The sequence below is a fragment of the Hyposmocoma kahamanoa genome, unplaced genomic scaffold, assembly GCF_003589595.1.
Source record: "Hyposmocoma kahamanoa isolate Upper Pololo Valley unplaced genomic scaffold, ASM358959v1 81, whole genome shotgun sequence".
Taxonomy (NCBI): Eukaryota; Metazoa; Arthropoda; class Insecta; order Lepidoptera; family Cosmopterigidae; genus Hyposmocoma; species Hyposmocoma kahamanoa.
Genome location: NW_020654080.1, coordinates 3,597,289 through 3,611,739, shown reverse-complemented (window position 1 = coordinate 3,611,739; position 14,451 = coordinate 3,597,289).

Sequence of the window (14,451 nt, the reverse complement as noted above, 5' to 3'; positions counted from 1 at the left end):
GCGGACGGCAGAATTACATTTATCAATATATATTTTATGGTATACACTATTGTAATAGCAATGGTCGAAAAAGGTGTTCCACAAATATAGATACATGTATAGATATAGCTACAAGGAGCGTAAAAGAGTTGTTAAAACCACCAAATATTAATTAATTACTTATGCGACTTCCGGATTTCCGGAAATGGTTTTACTGCATCGTAGGCTCTATGCTACTGACCTAGGAGGTCGAAGTTAGATTTTAAAGTAATTTTAATGGTGTCGTGTACCTTTTACCAAAGAGGAGAAAAAAAGTAACGAGATTGGTCACTCTTCGCCCCTCCCTAGTTTTAGATACCGCCCCACGCCTCGCATATTGACGGAACGGCAACGAGGCTGTCAATCTGTAAATCCGGAATTCGAAAAAAGTACTTAATTAATATTCGGTGTTTGTAACATCTCTTAGACGCTCCTTGTAGTGCATGTATCTGTATATATATGGAACATCTTCTTCCGACTATTGCTAATAAGGTATAAATTTCAATTACAATAGCATAAAACATACGTTGATAATTTTAATGTCCTCTGCCTTGCAGTTTGTCGCTTTGCACTGGTCCTAAGATTCCACCCTACAAGTCAGTACCCAACATCATAGCGTCCATATTAAACGTGTGTTTGAAGTATTGAGAACCACGCGCGATTTGGCTAATACAGGGTGACTTGTAAATAGTTAACCATGTCGTAATCTTATGATTTATTGTATTTTAACACTTCACATCTTTAGCTGTAGACCGTGACAAATTTATATCAATTAAATTGTATTCATAGAAAAGGTATAGCACAATTTGTGGACAATTTTCGCTATTAAAAGTTAAATAAGATAATATGTCTCATTCAGTTCCGGCGGAAGTGTAGACGCGACAAATGGGAATAGTATCTAAGAGGACGACAGCTAAGGGTGTAGTTGCTCGAGCTATTTTGCAATGACGCTGTTGGCGTCCAGTTCGTGTGACTGCGTACAACATAACTACCGATACGCGTTTAAGCTTTTGTATTGTAGGATAAAATTGTTTCTTTTGCCCAATGAGATTTACTATTTATGGGGCGCCCTGTATGTTGTGGATTGGAGATGAAAATTGTCGTGGGGATAATAATGAATGGTAGATTGGCTTTTTGGCCACAAAACACGTATATTTTGTTGCCGTTACATCACTGATATTTTGGTGGGCCGCATATGAAGAATATGTAATGTGTCAAAACTCTTTGTTGAAAATTGTACTTTACGTAATATGCATTGCATTCAAATTTGCACTTAAAAAAAGTGATTGTGTAGTGGACATTAAAGGCTGACAAAGTTTGTATTCGACCTTCGCCATATTGGGACATTTAAAGAATCAAATTTCTTCTGTCAATAATCACACAAGAATATTTCTTTTCAAAACACCTTAGGCTGTTAACAGATTGACTGCATGTTTGCAGTTAATACGTGAAGTCGTTATTGACTTTATGCAGCGGAGATCGACTGCATGCAGTTAATGCGTCAAGTCGTTACCAATTTCATGCAGTCGAGGACGCATTAATCTTATTATTTATCTTATGATTAATCTGTTAAGAGCTTTAAAGATGGCCTTTTAACCGATTGTCAAAAGTTTTATATGTTTTCTACATTACAGTCAACATCAAAATGATACGATGAAGTTAATTCAAACAAAGTGGTAAACGCTATAAACGTCCAGTGTGCTCGAAATATCTGTAAACCGGCCTTATGTCAATAACTTCAAGATGCACTTAAGATTGCAACTGTAAATGACGTAAGCTTAATTTTTATAATTTGTACACATATTGGTGAACACTCTGAAGTGTAATTAGAATAACCAATTTAGGATTATAGCTAGGTTTGGTTTAGTTTATCCGTTTAGATTATTTGGATGCTGGCTGTACTGTACTGTAAACATTCTTGTTTATTGGTTAAATAAAACTTAACCATGTGCACACATTCTTCAAGTTTAAAGTGACAGATAAATACGCCGTTGCCATTTTTTAGTACTAATCATAAAATCACTGTTTCTACTAACTAAATAATTTGTTCAATAATTAATAGAAACGATGATTTAAGTGGCAACACTGTCAAAATGATGCGGATGATTATAGCAACATTGGTTTAAACTGTAATATTGTCGAAAAGTTGACAGACAAGTTTGAGATATTGTGTAGCAGCGGTTAGGCAATAAGTCGCCAGGATAGAACATTAATGCAGTTATTTCGTTGTAATGAAAAAACTCACGGAAGAGGAAATCTCAGTAAATATAATAATAATATTTAAAAAGAACATTATTATAAACTATTCGAAATACGAAAACTTTCTAAAATAGTTAAACATAGTGTAATAGACAACATAACGTTCCTTGTTTATTAAAATACCTATGTCGTATTTATGTAAATAAAAGTTATACATACAAGGTGACATTGTAGTAGTTGGTACATAAATGTACTGGGAAACAACTGCATACTAAACGAAAATAGTAGATATGATTGAAAACGTATTGTTTTATATCGCAATACAGAGTGGTTACTATATATCGCACCCTTAGTAATATAAGGGCACAATCCAAAAAAATAGATTTTTGGGAAATCGCGTATTAAGATTCTGGATTCCTACATTACACCTATTTTTTCAAATAACATGCTTATTATTTAAGTTATAAATATGAAATTTGGCAGATTTGTTCTTTGATAAATGTATTATAAATAGCAATAAAAAAAAATAATATAAATAAATTCCATAAGTTTCAAGCAAGTTAAAAAACACTTTCAAGTTAGACCCATATAGTACAAAAAATATAACAGAAATATGGAGTTATTTAAGTTTGATCCCATTTATTATTTAAGTCCCTATCAATTCCCAAATTTCCCAAAAATCTACTTTTTTTGGATTGTGCCCTTATATTACTAAGGGTGCGATATGTAGTATCTTGAATTGCATTCAAGTGGCTACTTTGCAGTGATAATGCAGTTGGCATGTATGACTTCGCCCGTAGAGGGGAAGCAATACTCAGAACGCATCTGATACGTGTCTTTGATACTGGAGCCGGGGCTTATACTTAGTAGTTTGTTGCAATGACTTACGCAAAAATCTGTGACGTGTACATGTACGTGCATCAGCGGTGGCGAAATCTCGCTTCACAAATAAAAAAGTTTTTTTTTATATATAAAATTAATAAAAAACAAAAAACAGAGATCTGCAACAAAGTAGAAAAAAAAGTAAGACCTGCTGGCTCGTTCCGTGGCTTAATTGGCAGAGCATCAAGCACCGATTGCCTGAGGGTGCTGGTACGAATCCAGCCAGATCGAATGTTTCTCTAAGTGTTTCGATTTTTGTTATAATAATTACAACAAACTAGTGGAGTAATTTCACAAAAAATAATTGTACATCATGATAGTAAAACGTCGTGACATTCAATCATCGAGTATATGACCAGAAATAGAGACGAAATGTCATTTAATTTGTTTGAGAACTATTCTGCCAAATCATTAGCGCCTCATTCCCACTATGTCGGATCGGCGAATTTGCCGGAAAACCGGCCCCCAGACTAGGTATTCGCATTATGCCGGATCTCGCAAGAAAACCGGAGACTAGTCCTCACCTCAGTCGAATTCAGACCGAATACCCACCGTACTGTTTTCTTTCTTTTTCTTTCAGTTCATCGAAATTTGGTTTCAATACTAAACATACTTCACGCCACGCTGCTATCTTCAAATTTTTATCTTTACATTCATCCACAGTTTTATCCCACAGAACAGATCTCTCTTGGAGAAACGTAATTAAAATCTCTGTGTGTATTTCCATGTTACACATCTTAATGCGAACACCAAAATAACACGCGGGGAGCAGGTGGGGCGAACCGGAGACAGGGATACCGGAGCAAGACTGAAGCAAGTTCGTTCACATTACTCCGGTCCGGGCGTTGCGAAAAATGCCGGACCCGGCAAGGACCCTGCGCAATGTGAACAGCTTCATATAAATTGTACAGCCACTAGTCTTTCCGGCAGTTTTATCGACCGAATATTTAATTACCGATAAAATGTTATTCCGTTGGTTTTGTAATTAGATGTTTTGCTGTTTATCCCACACCACTGAATGGAACAGGTCCCTATTGTTAGAGATATCTTTATTACAATAATTACAGAATATTTTTGGAATATACGGAGACGTCCATATTAGTCAGTTGTCGGCGCTGTACTATTTCAGCTTTCTTATTTGTGGTTTCAGCGCATACGAGAGTTATTATTTAAAAGTGATTTAAGGCCCATTTGCCTGATGAGTTGCCAGGGATGAATGGCCCTTATTTTGTCTCCATTTCTGGTTATATACTAGATGTTGACGCCAGGACCCATTTAGAAAAGTTTGTTTCCAAATTAAACGCCCACGCTCTGCTAACCATTGGGCCACCGAGGTCATTAAATTATATCGTTTTCATACGATACATAAAAGCGTTGCCGCCCCAATTTACAACTGTTTATTACTACCAAACATATCATATTCATTAGCTGTTAAAGAAAATAATGATATTATATTTCTTGTACCTGTATCGATCTACCATTTCGTACTAAGTTAAATTATCGGTAAGTATTCATAGATATATTTCTTTTTTTTGTATGTGTTGGTTTATACATATTTTGAACTGTTTAAATTACATTTAAATCTCATTTGGAGTATATAGAGATTCTAGAATTTCCCTTCTAAAAGTCAAGAGTTATTACTGGATTATTATAGAAATAATAAAGTTTTGTTTTCATTTATTCACTATAATGTAAATAGTAGAAAAATATTTTTATTTTATGATAATTACTATTTTATTCTATGATAAATTCGTAAATAATACTGTCAATTATGATATTATTATTCTAGATATTTTAGTCTTAAAATGTTTTTCATAGTTGAAAGATTCATGTGCTGGACTGTACCTATGTTTTTAATTAAAGAATACTTTTGACTTAAACGTCCAACCTTTGTGAGATCATTTTAGCTTGATTTAAGGAATCCTGGGGCTATTTCCCAAATGGTTAGCTTTAGTTATGAGTTCAAGTAAGGGAAAATTCATGCCGTATGAGGAACCTGTGACCAATGGTAATCGATACTATTCGTTACACAGGTTAAAGTCAGGGTATAAGTACCGTGTTATCAAACTTATAACTAGTGCAATGAAGGTAAAGCTCATGCCTGGGTAAACTTGTTAAAATTGATAATTAATTCGCACACCTCATTGAAGAATTGCATAAGTCGAGTTACGTCAAAAATGTTTATTGCTCCATTAGATATATAACCCACATCCTCTTCAATTCTTGTAACTCTATCAACAATATTAATCGGTAGAGTTACAAGAATTCGAGAGGATGTGAGTTATATTTTTCTGTATCTAATGGAGCAATAAACATTTTTGACGTAACCCTACTTATGCCCTTCCGCTATGGAGGGTGCGAATTTAATTTTGAATAGATAGTAGTAGTAGAGCTCATGGAGAGAGAGTTCGTCTAGGGAAGTAGTGCCACCTTACCTATTTCTGCCGCCAAGCAGTAATGTGATCATTACATCTGGGTGACGAGCGTAGTGGGAGTACCCATAAGATATTTGCAAGCTCTGATTGGCATTGCAACTGTTATGGACAGGCGTGTCGCGTACCACCGGGCGTACGACTTGTTCGTCCCGTCACTTGGGATTATAAAATAATAATAATCAAAAAGTTTTAATAAATACATTGGCGGTTAGATGTTATAGTTTTCAGACAACGTTAACATATTTGCCCTCCTTATCATAACTGACGTAACGACATTTTAGCGAAATTGAGTTATTAACATATCTGGGATCAGTGAAACAAAATCTACAACCTCCTGTAAGCGGTTTTTATATATCTTATTTAGTTTCAATTTTATTATTAAGCAAAATCTGCGTGATTAACATTTTCTAGGTGCCAATATCTCGAAATTTACGAAAATTCAATTGCGTTAGTTATGATAAGGACAGCAGACATTTCGTTGTTTGGTTTTAAAAATATGATCACATTTTAAATTTAACTTAAAATTCTGAAACCTACTTAACGTAGTTAATTAGCATATGATTCTGTCAGCTACATACTTATATTAAATATAATTTAAGGTGTCTGCATATTCTTAATGTTAATAATGGGACAAAGTCATCGAGTAGTCGACCGGCCTAATAATTAAAAATCGAAAAATTTCGAAAATATTATTATACATAGAGTTATTTATATTATATTCTATCCACGGGGTATGTCAAAAAGGTGTAAGATACTTTGGGATATTAATGTCTAATCGCTAAACCACTTGAGGTAGGAATATTTTATTTATTTTTTATTCTTACAAATAAATAAGACATTTTTTCGTCACTCTCGCTAAAGGGGACAAACTTCCAAAACGAATATTATACCTTTGTTACAACCCGTGTAATACAAAAAAACTATGACGTCGATTTCATTGGGTAATCATTGAAAACAGTTTATTTTTGGTACTCTAGTTAAAATTGTTTTTTATTAAACCACTTATCAGTAGTCACAGATTGACTAAATGTTCCCAAATGCTGGAATAAGAAGCCATAACGTGGTAAGAAACCTGTGACTAGTGATAATCATTTACTGAAAAAAACACGAAAATCTTAGTCTATATCTTACTTTTGGTGTATAAAGCCGCATCTTATGTCAAAGCGCTTTTATCACATGAAAGTATTAAAAAACAAAGTACGTGAAACAAATATATGAAATTTTATATCTCCTATTTTCAGTACAAAAAAGTTATCGACTTATTTCGTTCATAATATTTTTAAACCTCTCTCAAAAGTTGCCATTTTGCTGATGTGACCTTTTTACACCAAGGGTGTGATATTTCGTAGTTTTAACCTAAGTGACAGCATTTAAAAAATGCGGAATTAATATTATAAAAATGTTTAAAAATAAATTGACAAAAATTCTATAAACATTGACGTCATCATTTTATTGGATGTAATGCTATGTGAAGTTTATTATTACAAAAAGTTGTATGAGTTTTATTGATTAAGAGAGTCATCACACACGGAACACATTAAGCCGGTTAGAATTATGCTTAATGTAGTGACGAGTAGTGACGACCTGCCAAGAATATGACAGGGCCCTATATTGGACAGGGCACAGTTGGTCGGTTCGGTTCCCAGGTAAGCAACTTTTAAAAATCTTTGAATCCAGTACTATATACTTTTAAAAATAAAATAATACCTACATGAAGCAAAATATAGTATTTACAATATTTATAATATTTTCCCTCCGTGTCCCATAACCGTGGGACAACCTATCATCATAATGACTGCAACTTTTTGTAATAACTGTATTGTTATAATAATGCATATATATTACAATTAGTAAGTAAACAGCTTTAATTCATAAATTATATTTTAGCGGTGTAATTATCTTGCCACGAATTTGTTCGGTGAATTGAATTTAATATGTTTCATTGTCTTCTTTTTTGTAATGTCGTTGTTTAGAATTATTTTTTTCTATTTTTGTAGACAATTGTCTTTTGCACTTTTTATTTTGTCACTTTTAGAGCCATCTTTTATAAATATTGTAAAAAAAATTATATAATACTTCTTATCAATGATAATTTAGTACTTCTTTAAAATGTTGGATGTAATATTACAGAATAAGCAAATGTAGATTTGCTCTTTTAAATAGCAAACTTTGCTTATATATTCTGTAAATTGTTTATTTAAGCTGACATCATTAAAATAGAGTCATATACACAAGAATAACTGATTACTAAATATGTCCCTACAAAATGCATGGTAAAAAGTTTTTCCCATAGAGTCCCATAGAGACTATTGATACTTACCAGAGACTGGATCGAATGGCATAAAAAAAGTTTTGTATAAATTGCCTTTTATCTTGCTGACTGTACTATTTTTTGAAAATCTGTGAACGCCAATCAAAATATCTTCAAAATTCATGGATAGTCTGCTAGAACCGTTTTCCTGTAACTACAACGATTAAGGTATCTGGCCTTGCTGCCCCGTCTCAGATTTACACCCTGTATAATATTGTTTTTTTTTTGCTTTTAACGTCTGCATAGGTGTAAGGAACGTCGAAGTCTTGTTCATGCAGAACAATAATTTCTAATTTTAATAATTCCGTTAATATTAAAACGAGAAAGAAAACTTTGGAAGTCACTAAAACCTTGAAAGTAATTAAAACTGAATAGACAAATATGAACGAAACATGGAACAATGCGTAATCACAGAAGTCACGTTCGTATGCAAACTGCAGAGCGATTTCGTGATTTGTTTTAATCTATCCATACCCACCCTACGCTTTATTAATAATATCTACCCACCCACCTTAGGCAACTTCTAGTGAACAAAAAATATTGTGCTTTGTCAACGTTAACCATTGACTTACAAATAAATGGACGACGGGTCTAATACAAAAACCACGAAAAAAATGTCCCAAGTCAACCTATTCGAAATTTAAATTGTTATGTCATCGCAGTATCGCGCTGTCAGTAGAACAAATGAAGACTAAAGCGGAGTGTCGCGCTCTGTATACGATTTTAGCGCCTTACAAGTGCGGACACTTTTTAGCGCGGACCCGACGTCCATATAATTGTAAGTCAATGACGTTAACATTAAAAAGAGAAACAATGCAATACAAAGTGAAAAATATAATGTTAAAACAAAACAGTGCTCGTGGAATCGAACCACGGGTATTGTAACAGGCAGTCGATACAACAAGTCGCTCGTCCAATTTACTTGGAAGTTAAATGACGAAATTTAGTATTGGTTTTAAAGATATGTTGATGATGATATCTTCAAGCACCACTCCACTGTATTGCTTACACAATAAAGTTGAAATTTCTTTAATTTTTTCTTTGTTCCATACGTACGATGGCTATCAGAAACAAAAGGTCGGTTTGGGCATGTTAGGGGGTTAGGTATCTCGTGTATATGACTGTATAATGTCGGAATTTACTTTTCAAAACAGTCGCTCAGAGAAAAATATTGTATTAGTGAAATAATTGTTAAAGCTATGCTATAGTGCTATGATTAAATATAATTATTAATTAATTATCTTTATAATAATTTAATTAAAATTACCGTTGTGATGTGGACTGATATTACTATCGATAAATTGCCATCTGAATTTTAGATTATTTAGTTTTCAGCGATGTAAATAAAATAAAAATAATAAAAATGTTTGGCCCCAATTAAGTGTAGGAATGTTTGTAACGTACGGTTTTAATGTGGAATAAATTATACAAGTAATTTACTCTCGTTTTTATTTTACTTTCCTACTACGTTGTAAATAGGCTTAATTTACACTGCTGCGGAACGGCATGCGGCATAGAAGCGAATGTTTCTAACACCATAATTAATTGAAAATGGTATGAGCCACAGCACAAACACACACAGCAGAAATATACACATATCGTATCTAGTTTGTAAGGCGTGGTACTTGAACGCGAGTATAGATATTAGGAGGTTAGGAGGGGTGTAATAACTATAGGGCTTCAGTTAAAAACCAGGTTTTCTGTAGTGCTTAAAAAGAAATATCTCATCATTCCATTGATAAGATCAGCTGTAGGTCACCATAACATTTTATTTCTGTTGAAATTACATCTATACAATACAATACAAATATTCTGGTCGGGAACATAATGACTATATCTTCAAAATGACCTGATCGGTATAAGCACTAGATTGCAAAACGACCACCTCTGCAGAAAATTCTTTTGCACACTGGGACAAATACATAATGATACAAAAAAAGATAGGTATATGCAACAGGCGTCACTATTACTACTAATACAAAAAAAATATGTTTAATAGAATTAGGGGACCACTCGCCATTTTTCGATAATATGTCATTTTCGTCAACTGAATACAGGGAAAATATTTTATATATGAAAGCTGCATTAATGAAAAATCGTTCGTTAAAGATTAATACACATATTGCACATACACAAATGAAAAAAGAATAATAGTCTAAAACAGAAATCCAAAATAATAGTAATAAATAAATAAAATACTTAAATAAATGAAAATAAATACATATAATTACATGAGTCTGATCGATTCCACAATTTGATGCTTCTAACCTTGAAGGAGTTGGAATAAAACTTAGAATAGTGGATAGGACTGTTTAAAGAAAGAGTAAGAGAGAGAACCGTAAGATGCGACTGGGAGTACTGCTATGATATACGAAACAATCTTTGAGGTAGAGAGGAGTGGTGGGTTTAAAGAGAACAGAGTACCTACAGAAGGAACAAAAGGCGAAAGTTCCTTCTATGACGATGGGTAGCCATCCAAGTTTAGATCTATGTGACAAGTGAAATTCAAGAAAGCCGGGACTAAGGAAACCCTGTGTCGCGAGTGCCATGAACAAACACATAGACAACCACAAATTACACCCAAACTAACGAGAGAAATAAATGTAGGCTTTACAAATATTTCTCCCGGCCCGGGAATCGAACCTGGGACACCTGCGTGGCAGTCCGGCATGGTAACCGTTTGGCCACCGAGGCAGTTACAACAATCTAAGATCTGGCAGTATTTTTATTTTACCAATTAACGGGACGAACAAGTCGTGCATCAGGTGATAAACGACATACCTGCCGATAGCAGAGCTTTAAATCGTATCTGATCTGAGGGGCACTACCACTCACTGCGACCGTCACCTTGCGACATAACTTGACAAGTCCCATGTGCTTATAATTGCAGCAGCATCCTTACCGTTCAACACAGGAACGCAATAATGCTCATGTTTCTGCTTGGCGGCAGATATAGGTAATGTTAAGGCATTTCCCTGGACGAACTCTTTCACTGGGAGCTTTACCTGCTACTAACTACGGTTAATTAACTCAATTTACATTGCGGTGGATCGGAATGGAATGGAAGCGTCAATTTCGTCTCGCTGCGAGAAGGCGCGCTGTGTCGCGTGTGGGAAGGCGCGAGTATTCTCGAGCTGGCGGAGAGTTTCGCGGAATACGCGGGACCTGATTTTTGGCTCGTATCTAGTTTGCACGTTACACAATTGACCATAAAGTTCATTACACTATGTACAATGTCGTTACAAAAATCCGCTTCCAATCCGTTCTGCCGCAACATAAACGCCGAAGGACAAAAATTTTACTATTGCTACGAATGGTAAGTTACGTACATTTGTAATAAAAATAACTATGTGAAAATCGATTAAACAGAAGACTGTTGAAATAATGATACTCCTAATGGCTTCGTTATACTTTGACAATAAAAGGCTTGTTCAAATGAACACAAAACTTGCTAGTAGAACTTTGCATATGTTCCAAGTAAATCTTCGAGAATATTCCAGAAATGAACATAAACGTCTGTATCAAAACATATGATTATTACATAATTTATTGTATATCTCTTGTTGTGTTTTATTATACATTTTATCAACTGACGTCTTATGACGATAGCTGGTAATTGGACAAGCCCCCGACAAGCCCCGAACAAATTCATATTCATAAATCAGAAATGAACGCATCGTTCATATTCCTAAGCAACTCAATGACTTGCTTTTAATTTCCAGATATCAAAATCATAAAAAAGTATTTTATATGCGATACTATAAAAAGAAAGAAAATTATGAAAATAAAACAAATCAAATGGGTTTATATGTATATATATATAAATAATAAAAATCTTCGAGTCAAGATAATTGCATGGCATCTTAATTTACATTACGTAACATTATTATGCGAGGACCATTTTAAGATAAGGTCATTAACGCCCGTACCTACTAGTTTTTTTAATAAAACTATGACAGACGCTACGTCGTCGTCCATTCATAATTCCTTAGACCTCTACAGCATATAAATGTCATTGTCTACAGCTGGTTTATGACTCAGCTGCAGCGGACTATGGAGTATGCACCCATCGTTCATATTCTGCCATATCTGTTATGAACACGCTAAAAATAATAACAAACGCTCCTGAGAAATAATGGTACCTATGTATAATTGAAAATGGATGCAAGCGGCACAGGACAGATCGTTGTGGCATTCTTTGGGGGAGGCCTATGTTCAGCAGTGGACGTCTTTTGGCTGAAATGAATGAATAATTGAAAATAAATTTCCTGAATGGCATATTATTATTCAGTTTCCCCAGAATGTCTTTTGTCAAACGATAACCTACCGTCCCCCGAGTTTGAACTTATGCCATTATACTGGAGATTAAACTATTTTTACCCGACTGACTCAGAATAAGGGTAATGTTTTTCGAGTAATATGTATGTATGTATGTATAACCATTTCTATGTCACGCTGTACAGCCGAAATGGCTTGATGGATTTTTGACATATGAGGTGTCGTTAAATTCGTCTTGGTTGTGGGAGTATCATAGGCTATAAAAAACTAAACAAAATAGCGAGTGTGGGGTTAGTTTCTTTTTGGTGTTATTATGTTACGCTGGCTAAACCAAAAGAGATATATCCAATTAACGTATCACAGAATTGTAGGTCTTAAAAAGATCTACAATAATTTCAGTACAGAGTACTAAAAAACCGACCTCAAAAGTTCGCGGAATTACATCTATTTGCCAAGTTTTATTGAAATCGGTTACCGCAAAGTACGCGGAAACGGATTCATCCCCTAGTTTGCTACCCTTACAGGTGGAATACTTTCTTCAAATTTATGTATAATAATAATTTATTATATTATTAATGGGACAACTCCTGAGGTACCCTCTTTTCAACAAAAAAGAATCGTCAAGATCGGTTCACAAATAACAAATCGGTTCACGATAACATACAAAAAAAAATCGAATTGAGAACCTCCTCCTTTTTTCAAGTCGGTTAAAAGTCCAAAAAAGCATTTGTCTATCTCATAAGGATAACGAACAGTAACCATGTTTGTCTTTCAAAATTTCATATTGTATTCTTTCATTGCGTTCTTTAAAAAGATATTCCAAAATTCAACGTCGAAGTCAAAACATTTATTGCATTCATTTTGCTACATTTATAGGCCTTATGTTATTGATACAAATGAACATTGAATTAAAATAGCAATTAATGAGAAATTAAATTAATTTAAAAGTATAATTTATTACAATCGTCAAAAGGTCATTTTAAATATGGTAGTGTTAGCATATTGGATGCACTTTGGGGGCAGTCCCGTATCTTCGACATGTGTTTTGATTATAGTGACCCTCCCTGTCAACCTCTTGGTCATGCGGGAAGAGCATCATAATCTGTGCAACAGAAGGTTCTTGCAAGTTCAGGTCCTGACCCCGGATCAGTCCATGCACAGGGTTGTCACAAACCTTTGTCATCCGGTTCTCAAGAGGCTAATGCCTTGGGTGAGCTGCCCCGGGTGCACGTATAGTAACCATATCGGATAGGTACCGAAGCTGTAGGCACGCTCACTTCTCGTTGTGCATTGCACAACTAACGGTTGCCACCGCTAAACCGTTGACTCCAAAGTCCAAAAGAGAGATGGTTAGTTAACCCTGACTAGTATCCCGTGCTAGTATCCAAACGTAATAAGTATTGTAGAGCTGTGCGTACCAACTTTGCTCTTATTCTTCGAAGTTTATCAGAATGGACTAACAAAAATATTTAAAAACTAATGGTAATTATTTCCTTACGAAATTAGATCTGCACATTGACAAAAACCAACCTTTATGTCACTTTTTAATAGCAGTACAGCTCTTTGTGAAGGAGTTCGTCCAGGAAGGTAATGCAGTAATGTCAGCATTACTGCGTTCCGGTTTTAAAGGCTAAGGTTGCTGGTGAAATTACAGCCACTTTTCAACTTACGTCTCCAGATGACGGGCGCAGTGGCGGTGCCCCCTCAGATCTTTCTGATTTAAAACTCTGAGTGACACTGCAACTGCTATGCACAGGCGTGTCGCTTACCATCAGCCGCATGACTTGTTCTACCCATCACTCGGTATCATAAAAAAATGTAGAAAATGAAAAGTTTACCATTATTTTTATTGGCGTAATGTAGATTGCTGCTAAATGTGCAGATTGTAGGGTTACACTTACACGATTTATATGTAGATCTTAATTGATTACTTATTTAAGTATTTCGATACCTCCAATTAACGCTACGCCAACATAATTTTTGGACCTGTTCTGTTTTTATTTTGTTTTTTGTTTGTTTATTTTTTTTTCACAATTCATTCAAAATAACGAATTCACAAAATTCGTTATTTTGCTTTTTTTTCGAATTTTGTTTTTTGTTTCTTAATTTTTTTCACAAAATTCGCGGAGCATAATATTGGTAAATAAATATGGCTGTTTACAAAAATAACAGAAAATGACAAACAATTTTGTTGGCGTAGTATTTATTGGAGATGTCGATTTCTTGGAAAAATGATTTTTTTTTAATTGTTGCACCGGGTTATCATTTAAAATGAGAAAACTGTTAAAAATGTTGTGGTAGAGTGGGTGTCGTTTTACATGATACAAG